Below are 12,817 nucleotides of genomic sequence, written 5' to 3' on the forward strand. Positions count from 1 at the left end.
ACTAACTATAAGCTGTTCCCGACATTCCTGTCAGAGTAGCCCAAATATTTCATCACTCTAGCGGCCTCAACTCCCAGGCCCTAATGAAAAAAATTTTCAAGTCCTACAGCAAAGTTGTACAGAGGTGTATTCTCTATGTGGGATTTGTACTGACACATAGGTATGCTATAAAAGCAAACACCTGCAAAATCTCTGTGGCTTAAAAGGACCAAGTTTTGTTTCTTGCATATACTCCAGGTTTGCCATGGTCAGCTGGGGGCTCGGTCTTTTTCTGTGCCACTCATTTGTGAACGCAGGCTGACCATCTTCCTGGCTGGGAGCATTGCTGTTGTTGTTACACAGTATATTCAGTTCCTATTGCTGCTATACCCAATTACCACAAACTTACATGGCTTAAAACGATGCAGATTTTATTGTCTTACAGTTATGGAGGTCAAAGTCTGAAATGGGTCTCAGTGGGCTAAAATCAAGGTGTTGGCAGAACTGCTTTCCTTCCGGAGGCTCTAGGGGAGAATCTGTTTCCTTCCCTTTCCACCTTCTAGAGGCTGCCTGTGTTCCTTCCTCCACCTTTGGAGCCAGCAGTGGAGCTCGTCAGACCCCTCTCTGTGACCACTGCTTCACCGTCACATCTCCCACTCCGACTTTCCTGCCTACCTCTCATTAGGGCACCCTGTGATTACATTGGGCCCACTTGGAGAAGTCGGGATAATCTCCTTATTGCAAGATCCTTGCTGCCCTGTGAGGTAACATATTCACAGGCTCCAGGATTAAGAGGACATCTTTGGAGGGCCATTACCACCGTGTTTACAACACAGAGGGAAGTGACAGTGTCCAAACACACACAAGCCTTAAATAAACTGCCCAGAAGCATTCACCCTTCACATTTCATTGGTCAGTCAAGTCACATGGCCACAGCTAACTTTCATGAGGCAGGAAGTACAATCTCTTATGTATACAGAATGAAGGAAACAGGAATAAAACACCCCAAATTCTCCTCAGGATTAGGATGAAGAAGAATGCAAAAGGCCTATACTGCCATGTAACAACAAGATAAATCTACATGAGTGAAGAATCGTACTTTTCTATTTGCTGTTGTAGATGCAAAGAATCCCTGATTAACTGAATTCCAGGTACGAATGAGCCCCTCATCGTTGAGCCAAAAGTCCCAGCTGAGGCAAATAGCCAATCCGGCATAGGTCTATAGAAGAGCAGGCCTGCCATAGAGGAAGACAATGTGGGCGGGAGGCAGCCAAGCTTTAACTGATTAAAGAGAAGGAAACAAACATAAACCCACAGACCCACGATGCTAAGCAAGTCACAGGCAGAATAAACATAGAGAAAGTCACACTGAGTCACTTTGTAGTCAAAATGCTGACGACAAAGTTAAAGAAAAAAAATCTTAAAAGGAGCCAGAAGAAAAAAGACATACACATACAAAATTAAAGCTGACATCTCATCAGACACAATGAAGGCTGGAAGACAATAGGTCAAGATCTTTCAAGTGCCGAAAAAAATGCCTATAACTTAGAATCTATAAACTACCAATATCTTATAAAAATTAAGGTAAAATAAAGACATTTTTGGATAAGCCATTGTTGAGAGTCATCTCTAGCAAATTCACACTAAAAGAAATGCTAAACAAGTTCCTTGAGGCTCGTAGAAAATGGCATCAGATTAAGTTAACAAGACAGAACACACGTTTCAAACATCAGGAATAAAAGGAGATTATCACTAGTAACCCTGCAGACATAAAGGATTAATAAAGGTGAATAAAGGGTTTTTAAACAGTTTTATGCTAAAAAATATAATGGATAAAGAGGACAAATTCCTTGAAATACACAACTTACCAAAACTGACACACAAAGAAATAGAAAATCTGAAGATTCCCATGTTGATTTTAAAAATTGAATGTGCAATTAAAACTTCAAAGATGGTTTCACTGGTAAATTCTATCAAACTTGCAAGGAAGAAATTATCCCAACTGTACACAAACGATTTCAGAGAGTAGAGAAGAAAACCATTTTTCAATTCTTAAAATTTTTGGCCAGCCCAACCCTAATACCAGAACCAGACAAAGACATTACAAGGAAAGAAAACCACAGACCAATATCCCTCTTGAACATAGACACAAACATCCTTAACAAAATATTAGCAAATTTAACCTAGCATTTTTTAAAAAAAGGATAATACAACATGACCAAAAACTGGAATTCTTTTTTCCAGGAATGTTAAGGTTGTTTTATTTTTTTAAAAATATTAATCAATGTAATTCATCACATTATCAGAAGAAAAGGGAAAAATCATGACCATCTCGATACAGGAAAAAATTCTACAAAATTCAACACTTATTCATAATAAAACTCTTATTACCTTAACACAGTAGGAATAAGAGGAAACTTTCTCAGCCTGGTGGAGAGAATTTCAAAAAACCTATAGCTAACATCACCCGTGATGATATGTATTGGAAATTTCACCTTAAGATGGAGAGCAAGGCAAGTCTGTCCTCTCTCACCACTTCTATTTAACATTGTGCTGGACAGCACTATTCACTGGGGCAATAGGGAAAAAATATAGGCAAAACAAAAAACAAACAATAGGCATAAAGATTGGAAAGAAAAAATTAAAACTGTCTAGAACTAATAAGTGAATTTAGCAAGGTCTTGGAATACAAGGTCAATATACAAATAGGAATTGTATTTCTATACACTAGCAGCACAAAATTTAAAAATTAAATTTAAAAAATACCATTTGACAAAATGGGTCAGATTGAGGGATGTTGGAATCATATTTATGGGGTATTGAAATCACGTTTATGATGGTAGTAATGAATGATCTGAACATAAAATTAAGAAAGCAATTCCATTACAGTAGCATAAAATGGAATAATATATTTAGGAATAAATTTAACCAAGGAAGCAGAAGACTTGCAGGCTGAAAACTACAAAACATTGTTGAAAAAATTAAGGAAGACCTAAATAAGTGGAAAGACATCTTATTTTCATGTATTGGAAGACTTAATACTGTTAAGATGCCAATACGACCAAAAAGCAGCATATAGATTCAGTGCAATCCCTATTAAAATCCCAATGGCATTTTTTTTTTTTACAGAAATAGAAATGCAACCTAAAATTCAGATAGAATTTAAAGGGATTCCAAATCACTAAAATAACCTTGAAAAGAACAAAGTTGTTAGACTCACACTGCTGATTTCAAAACTTAATAAAAAGCTACTGTATCCAAAACAATGTTATACTGGCATGAAAACAGATATATAGACCAGTGGAATGGAATAGAGAGCCCAGAAATAAACCCTTGCATATATGGTCAGTTGATTTTCAACAAGGGCCAAGACCATTTAATGTGGAAAGGACAGGCTTTTTAACAATTAGTGATAGAAAAACTGTATATTCATATGCAAAGGAATAAAGTTGGGCCTTTACCTTATACCATATTCAAAAATTAACTCAAAATGGATTAAAGACCTAAATGTAAGAGTTAAAACTATAAAACTCTTAGAAGAAAACATACAGGAAATGTTTCATGACATTGGATTTGGCAATAATTTCTTGGTTATCACACCAAAATCACAGGCAACAACAACAAAAACAGATAAATTGGACTTGATCAAAATTCTGTGCACCAAATAACACTATCAAGAGAGTCAAAAGGCCACCTACAGAATGAGGGAAAATATTTGCAAACCATATATCTGATAAGGGTCTAGCAACCAGAATATCTAAAGAAATTAAAACAACAAAAAGGCAAGAACCCAATTTAAAAATGAGAAAAGGACTTGAGCAAACATTTGCCAACGAAGATATACAGGTGACCAACAAGCACATGAAAAGATGCTCAACATCATTAGTCATTAGAGCAATGCATATCAAAACCACAGTGGGGTATTACTTCACACCCACTAGGGTGGCTGTAAAATTTTTTAAACAAGAAAGAAACTAAACAAGTGTTGGAGAGGATATGGAAAAAGTGGAACCCTCATACACTGCTGATAGGAATATAAATTTTGCAGTCACTGAGGGAAATTGTAATGGTACCTGAAAAAGTTAAAACATAGAATTTCCAAATGATTTCAGCAATTCTACTCCTAGATATATACCCAAAAGATTGAAAACTCTTCAAACGAATACTTGTACATGAGTGTTCATCACAGCACTATTCACAATAGCCAAAAGATGAAACAATCCAAATGTCCACCAAACTTCACATAAGCTCCACAACCCATGGGGATTATTACCTTCATTTTCAGATGAGCACATTAAGATTTCTGAGCATTCTTGTAACCTATCCTTTACCTGTTTAGTAAGAAAAAGTATGGAGCTCAAACCCCGATCCTCAGCCTCCAAATCCAGCACTTCTCACCTCATTGTCAGGCCTGTCCCCGAGACCATGGTAGAAACAGTATCAGTCTCTAACACTGCTTTGTCAGCATGGGGGTGAATCCACATGCAAACAACATGTGGCAGAAATTACGGTGGTGAAACCAATCAGAAAATTTGCCTGTCTCAGCATGATCTTGGACAGTGTATGTAGCCAATGAGGAGCCACTGAGGGTATGGGAAACCTAAGGTTTTGTTTCATGAAAGTAAGCAGCATTAGGACCTCCAAGTATGAGCCAACCAGCCAGATTTTGGTTAAACTGGGGATCCTTTGGTCACTGGTTACCAGTGGAGGGGACGTGAGCAAACTGCCTGCAGAGGGGAATCTCATCAGGCCGTTGCTCAGGGTGTGGGCCATGCTCAGCGTTCAGATGTTGAGGTCACTCCGTTGCTCTGAGGCTTTTTGATTGGCTGACTGTTTTGTGAGCCTTCTAATCCTTGATCCATTCATTTTGAAATGCCAGAGCCATTGCTAACTAAATGAGACAAACTGTAGGGGGCACTTGACGGAGAACTGGGCACACAGGGCACTCAGTGGAAGTCAGGCCAGCAGCTCCCTGTCCTCACCCTTTTAGGCCAGGTTTTCTGTCCCGACTCACACACAGCTGAAGGGTATGTGCTGGACAGGGAGGAACACGAAACCAGGAAGAAGCTGGCAAAGGGGGCCAGGAGTGAGGTGTGAAGAAGCCCCAAACACACGAGCTGAATAGATGGTGTTCGATTCAGCAGTGGGGCAGGACTGCATGACAGGGTTCCTGGAGCATATTTCAGGGTTTCAGAGGCATTTGCCAGCCCATTTATTTTTCATTCAACAGAAAGTCTTCCATAACCTGATTCCATGATGGTGTCATAATGTGTTATGTGCAACATAGATAAATTAAGGCATTAATATTATGTTTGAGATACTTCTTCCAAGAACAAGAAAAGCTTGTCTCCAAATTTCCTCTTGATAACATCTCTCCTCTTCTCAAATCCTCATTCCCCATAATACAACAGCACGAGAAATATATGGTGCATGAAATCAGAGTAACACGTATTCATAGCTTCACAAATTACTCCAGGAAAGAATGGGCCAGGCTTCACATATGCACAACAGGATATGGAATCTGCTTGCTTGGGATGGATCGCACCTAGCTATTACTGGAAATTACTGCTTTGTTATCACCGTTCCTACAAGGTAGAATGCGGTGGAGTCAGTGAGCATTCTGAGTCATTTCCAAAAATGCTTTTAAGGGAAGTTTGCAGATAATACTATTTCTTATGGGAGAAACAATTTTGGCAACAATTTCTTCTTTACAAGTCATACTGAGCAACGTATTACTTTTTGAATCAGAAATAAGTCAAATGAGAATTTTAAAAGTACATAGTAATAACAGTTCTTGTGGCATATATACAAGATATTTAACATAGCATAAAGAAGGCAAAAGTGGGTGAGTTTTCACTTAGTAACTAGTTGACACTTTCTCATGGCTATAGTTTGAAGGTAGCATTTAAGATCCATGAGTAAGATTTTCTCCCATGATAAGGTGATCCAGCTGCTGCTGCTTTATTGGGGGTTGTAGAATGACCTTTTTTAAAGCCTTTATTTAAAAAAAAAAACCAAACCTTTTCTTTTAGAACAGTTTTTGATTTCCAGAAAACTTGCAAAGATAGCACACAGAGTTTGCACGGAGCTCCCTGAAGGATGGGCCAGAACCCCAGCACCCACGCATGTGTAGGTGAGGTTATGAGGGAGGGGCCTGAGCCCCAGGCTCCATTACAGAAGGAAAAAAGCAGAGAAACCTGATAAAGCAGGGGCCTGTTGCTCCGGGGAAGACTGTTTCCCCAGTGAACAGATTGCTTCCTAAAGGCAAGAAGTTGTGCCTGTGCCTGGTCCCACCAGGGGCCTGGCGAGCGGATGCCCAGCAAGGGCTTTGTCTGTGCTGCAAGGAAGCCCAGGGATCCCATGGGGGCGGCGGTGGTTCAGGTGAGAGTAATTTATGAACACGGGTATTTCCTTAGCAGGCAGAGGCTATGTTTAAAATGTGAGCCCACTCGAGGGAACATCCTAAGAAACTAAGGTACAAGCATTACACAGATACAGCACAAACCGAGCTAGTAGGAGAAACGTGCCTGAGTTTGAATCTATGGGTTAGAAGGAACAGAGTGGGGGGACATCCTAGGCTAGACTGGAAAGGGTTCATTCAGCACAGGTCAGGGGCTGCAGGGCAAGGAGGCAGGAGCCAGCTGGGTGTGTAATGAAGCTGTCTGCACAGTGCACTGGACGTCAGCCCCACTGCCCTCCCACCTGCCTCCGTGCCCCAGCTTCTCCACTCTTCTCCCTTTGTTCCCATTGTGAGACTCTGCCTGGCATGCAGGCCAGAATCCTCTTGGGCTGTGGGTTTCTGCTTGTGCTCCCGTGTGGAAAGTCCCCAGGCTACTCCAGGATGTCCTCTGCAGTGCCCCATCCTGTCCTCCTTATCACAGCTGCAGGCAGCCCGAGCCACATTCATCCTGCCTGAGTCACTGCCCCAAGCCACTGGCTGCTTTTCCACCAACTTGGCCTAAGGACCAGCCTTGTCCATTCCATCTTGTTGCTTGTCCCTTTAGTCTTTAAAATTACTACAGGTTTATTTTTACTGCCTATATGGAATGGCTATTATTAGCCAAAAAATTTTTCCATACTTCAGTTATCCCCTTTCATTTTCAGCATCCTTCTCATCAAGATCTAGCCTGTCCCATCCCTGCTGGTCTCCACTCCTAAAATCACAGCATTATCTGTATACTTTTTTTAACCAAGTTTTCCTTGACTGTTATAACACAATTTGATCAAAAGTCTAGGCTGTGCTTTTAGGTTTGGTCTGTGCACTCCCCATCCACCCATCGGTGGGCTTCTGACTGTCTCCATCTTGCTCATTGATGTCTTCTCTCCTTGACCACCTTACTAACCTCCGATGGCAGGAGGCTTCCATCCCCAAATGACTGCATGAATGAATGAAAAGGGAACAAACACGATGGTGCCTAAGGTCTAAACCAAGTGATTCTGAATTTGTTGAATGGACTGGGAAATTTGAGACCAGGTGGATCTTATTTCTCTTAAATAATTGGCAGACTCCTTGAATCATGTCATATTGAATTGCCAGTTTAAAATACCTCTAATACATAATTTGGGGTTAATTTTGTGATAATTACTAAATTCTAGATAAGCAACAAGGCATGCCAGTGGTTTCAGAAAATGTATGGAAGGAAAACTTAAAATTGAAAACATTCTCTTTGTGGCCATTGATATTTTTACCCAGAAATGACAGTGAGACTGGCTAGTATCCCCACAGCATAACTTAAGTCAGGAGTATTTATTTTGAGCACAACCCTCTCACTTTTAAGAGTTATTCTATAAGCATCGAATGCCCATTATGCATCAGGCAAGATGATTAGTAATTTCTAGTCATTTTCCCCTAAAAAAGGAAATATTCCCTAATTACTCACTTCTATATCTCCATGGTTTAGTCAGCAGATGTTGACCCAGCTCCACCATGTGCTACACGCTCTTAGCGTCAGGCTCCATGCCCTTAAGAGACTCAGCCTGGTGCCAGGAGTCTGTGGACCATGGAGGGTGCTTGGGGAGGTATTAGGGGCAGGGAAGGGACAGAGAAGCTTTCTGGAGGAGGTAACTGCTGAGCTAAGTGCTGAGGGATAAGGGAACTCTCCAAGCAACAGGGGACAAGGACTAAGCTTGTCACATTGTGGGAAATGAAACGTTGTATTGGACACAATTTATTTGAGAGGATACATTATGTCAGAAATTTAAATGGGAATTAAGAAGCACTCTTCCATGTCCAGGAGGTAGCTCTGAGGTGAAGCCAGGGCACCAAGTGTCCCTCCCTTCATCAGGATCTGCCCCTCAAGAAGTGGTGAGGCTTGGGGAGTGGGGACTCCAGAGGAGCCAGGGCATGTCCTCCCAGTCACCTTTCTCCTTCCCAGCAGCCTCATGATTAGCTCTGACCATGACTCCTGTGCAGCCTTAGGCGAACTGCCCGACGTCCTTGAGCCTCAGTTTCCTTCATGGTGAAAACTGGAGCAGTGATGCTCCCTAATTGGGAGCTGTTTCCTTCGGTTCTTCTCTAAGGCCTTGTAGAATGCAAATCCAGCTAGACACCTAAATGAGTTCATGCTGGTCTCAGCGTCATGGGTGTGGTAACAGGGAGTTTCTGCCCGTGGTGAGGGGGTGTGTGGACAGAATTGGATTGGGCCCCTCCTTACAGAAGGGACCTGCACCTGGGGTGGGGGCGAGAAGAGACAGTGCCTGCCTAAGAGCTCTTCTGGCTCTGCCAGTCCCCATTTACTCTGATTTGAAAGATGATACAGAACCTGTAGTTTCTGGAATGACCCTCGATCACAGAATCTTCAGAAATGGAGGGCACCTCACCACTTATCGCTCTCACCCTCCCACCCTGGATTATCAAGACAATTTCTGTTCTTTTCCATTAGATTCAATGACTCAGATGGGAACCAAACAATAGTTAAATAAATATCATATCTGGCAAAGCCATCAAGCATTTTCAGTCTAGCTGTTGGTTTTCACTCGGGTATTTACAAAGCACGTGAGACGCGCAGGCCTTACTGCTAGCTGTGGTGATGCCAGTGATAGGCAGTTTAGATTAAATGTGTCCACCCAGCCTTCTCCTTTAGAGAAAGTGTATTGGTCAGGGTTCTCCAGAGACAGAACCAGTAGGATGTGTGTATACATACAGAGAGAGATTTATTTTAAGGAATGGGCTCATGTGATTGTGGGGCTGGCAAGTCTGAACTCTGAAGGGCAGGCCAGCAGGCTGGAGAGCCTACGAAGAGGTGATGTTGCAACTCGAGTCCAAAGGCAGCCTGGAAGCAGAATTCTCTCTTCTAGGGACCTCAGGCTTTTTCTCTTAAGGCCTTCAACTGATTGGATGAGGCCCACTCATATTATGGAGGATAGTCTGATTTATTCACAATCCACTGGTTTAAATGTTAATCTCATCTTTAAAAAAATACCCTCACGGGGACACCTAAACTGCTGATTGACTAAATATCTGGGCACTGTGGCCTAGCCAAGCTGCACAGAGTTAACCATCACAGAGGGCTACCTGGGAACAGCACGGGCACAGTAATTTCGGCGTTCTCGGATTACATCCAGGCAGAGCCCCCATGCTCCCCGCACTCCTCAGGGAAAGGAGGGAGAGGCTGGAAGGAACCCTGTGCATGGGTAGAGGGGCCTGGCTCACTCCCCTCCCTCCTCCTAGTAGCTGTGCAGTCTCTCCCCTTGAACTTCAGACCCCTCCAGTGGAAAGCGGACATGCCGCTATGCCCACCTCACAGGACTATCGTGAGCATTAGATGGAAAGACTGTTTTATTCCCTTAGGTGCAGTCATCGCGCTGTCAGGAAGAGCTGGCGTTCGCTCCCTGACACAAAGCGGGGCAGAGGGGGTCCCATGTCCTGATGCACAGGGTTGGGGAGCTTTTCTTATGGACTGAGACACCCTGGGGAGGAGCGCCCAGCCTCAAGGACTTACTCCCAACACAGAGCTCCTAAATTGAGTTTTTTGCTCTTTTAAAATTACTAGGTGCTCTTTCCTAAAATTCCAAAATTTCAGAGTAAAAAGTTCCCTTTCTTCATGACTCCTACCCCAAATCCACTCCCTTCTCCAAAGGAGGCAACTGTTAACTCCTTGGCATGAATCTTTTCACACCCTTTCTCACTGATTTTTTTTTTTTTTTGTTACTACAAAAATGGGGTTTGTCTGTGGTTTTGTGATTTTTTTTTTATTCACTTAGCAGTATACCATATGTGTTTTTTCATGTCTAAATCTGATTTTTTGGATAGTGGTTTTTTTTACCAACCCTATTCACTTAAATTAGAGAAAAAAGATAAAGAAGGAAAATAAGTAAATAAAAGACTTCTTACAAAATAAGAGGTGACCCTCGCTGTAGACTAGGAAGTCAGCTTCTGACAGAGTGCCCACAGGGTCCGGCCCCTTGTCTGTGGGGAGGGCCCTGGCCAGGCCGCGCTGCCAGGAGGGCGTGCCTCTACTCCCCCAGGCCCTCAGGCCTCCCCCTGCCGTCCCCACGGACGCGTTCTGTCCCCGAGTTCTGTCTTGCCTGTCTCCTCTGCTCCTGTAGCCACGTTTGCCTCTGAGGCTGAGCCAAAAGTTGGCCCTCTGCCGCTGCATAAGCAAAGAAATGGCAGCGTCGAATTTCAGAGAAAATGGTAACTGAGTGGGCACAAACTCTTCAGTTATTGTTTCTTTACAAAACCTTCCAGACCAGGCAAGCAGGGAGTCTGAGGATACCTCATTTTCAAGGTCCGATATTGAAAAGACCAGAAACTCTCTTATCTTTATCTCTGGTGAGCAGTTTCCTCCCCCGTTGTTATTAGGGGAGATACCAGTCACCGTGGCCTCAGCTGGATCCGTGGAAAAAGCCCTCGCAGTACTCCACACTGCAGAAGCCCGGGCCGTGCCCTCCGCGCTCCTGCTGGAAAGACCCGAGGCTCCGAGTCACCGGGGCTGGTGGGGGTGACTCATCTTCCTGACCCCAGCGGAGGAAAGCCATGTGTTTGGTGCACACTGTGCGCCTGTCAGCAGTCAACATCCTGTTGGCCAGGAAAACGCTGCCTCTTCCCCGGGAAAGCCTTTGTCTGCAGCTGGGACAGAGGCACCAGTGGACAGAGGCCACCGAGTCATGGAAGAAAACCAGGCTGAATTCAGGGGTTCTGTGTCTGCAGTGGGAAGAAAGATGCCCCCATTTTCCCACCGAATCCTGTCACCAAAACAAGTAGGCAGGGGGAGGGTACAGCTCAGTGGTAGAGGGCGCGCTTGGCATGCACAAGTTCCTCGGTTCAATCCCCAGTACCTCCATTAAAAATAAATAAATAAATCTAATTACCCCCCCAAAAATAGTTTTAAAAAAAGAAAACAAAACAAAAAACAAGTAGGCAGTTGGCCCTTTTTTTGTTTTTAAGGGTTTCCTAGCCCATTATTACAGGGAAACAAATAATGGTAGCAGACATGGTGAATACCAAGGAAGGCATAAAGCAAAAATGGTTTTGAAGAGGTCCGGCGGGTGGTTTCTGTTGCCCCCCCACCCCCTACCTGGAGGAGCTCATTCGTTAGAGTCCTCCCCACCCACCCCATGACTCCTCACCTTCTCCGGCCTCAGCCATAGACCACTTACTTACTTAGCTAGTTATTTACTCATTCCCTTGCTCCATAAAAAAGTTGAGACAGCTTATAAAAATACACAGAATAAAGAATAGAATAAATGACCAAGATAAGCGATGAAGAGGACAAGGAAAAGAGCTGGCGGAGCCAGCAGTAAGGTGAGCACATGGAGTGTCTGTCAGACGCTGCTGCTCGGTGACGACAAGTGGGCGGCACATTTGGATCTAGGAGTCCTTGGAGCCAAAGAGAAGAGACAAAGTAGTCAGGCAGAAGGTGCGCTCGGCAAGTCGGGAAAAGACCCACCTTTTAAATACAGAGACCAGAGAGAGATGAGGGATCACAGCTCACACTTGCTGGGCATGTGGGCCAGGGACGGAGTTACATGCCCTTCTGACATTTTCTCATTTGATCCTGGCAGTCATGCCGGGTGGATACTATTATGATGCTCGCCTTACAGATAAGGAAACTAAGAATTTGAGAGTAAGTTAGTAATTTGCCCAAGACCAGAGAGTTAGTCCGCTGCAGAAATGAGAGTCAAACCCAGGCTATCCATCTCCACATCTGGGGGCCGAGCCGGGACGCTCGCCCTGCAGGGCAGTGTGGGGCCCTCCAGGGTGTTTCTGCAATAGATGCGATAGGGATTTTTGTAGGACTGTGTGTCTTCACTTCTTTCAATACAATTCCTTAATATAGGCACAAAAGCGTAAATGCATTTGAAATTCTGTAAAAGCAGTTCCTTGAACCAAACAGTCTGTCCACATGCTTAGTTCTTTGATGCTCTAATTTCCTTCTCTGTGTAGCTGTATAAATATTGCAAGTTCTACCAGGAATGAGGACACGTATTTTCTCAAGCTACAGTCAGTAATTTTAATGCATCCCAAACCCATTCTAGTACATTTTTATTTACTCCCCATAAGAAACACGAAGCTGATGTCTTTGGTCTCTCCATTCCCATGCCTACCCTTATACAGGAAATACTCGTACAGCCTTCCCGGACAACAGAGCCCACAATGAAGACCTCTGCTGAGAATATCTCGAGGACATTTTCACCTGCCTTGTGGTTCTTTTCTTCCAACTAATTCTCTGTGAAATGCTTTAGGAACTGGGTGTCCTCTCTATTCAAGACTATGTACCATTCAACAGTATTCCTCAAACTTTTAATTTCCACAAGCCACTTCACACTCATGCAAATCACCAATTTTAGGTAAAAGTTCATTACAATTTTTTATAATAAAAACATCACATTCTTT

At 43.3% G+C, this 12,817-nt stretch overlaps 1 long non-coding RNA gene across 2 annotated transcripts in view; it reads left to right on the forward strand.

Moving 5' to 3' along the window:
• The window catches only part of LOC116659556, a 48,958-nt gene that overhangs the window by 32,626 nt on the left and 3,515 nt on the right, over positions 1-12,817 (forward strand). The window contains exon 4 of one of the 2 annotated variants that reach the window (XR_004314917.1): positions 12,539-12,796. The exons of the other annotated variant lie outside the window; for it this stretch is intronic. This is a non-coding gene — a long non-coding RNA (uncharacterized LOC116659556). Of the gene's footprint in view, positions 1-12,538; positions 12,797-12,817 lie in introns of those variants that run through there. 2 annotated transcript variants of the gene reach the window in all.

Source organism: Camelus ferus, chromosome 24 (assembly GCF_009834535.1).
Source record: "Camelus ferus isolate YT-003-E chromosome 24, BCGSAC_Cfer_1.0, whole genome shotgun sequence".
NCBI lineage: Eukaryota > Metazoa > Chordata > Mammalia > Artiodactyla > Camelidae > Camelus > Camelus ferus.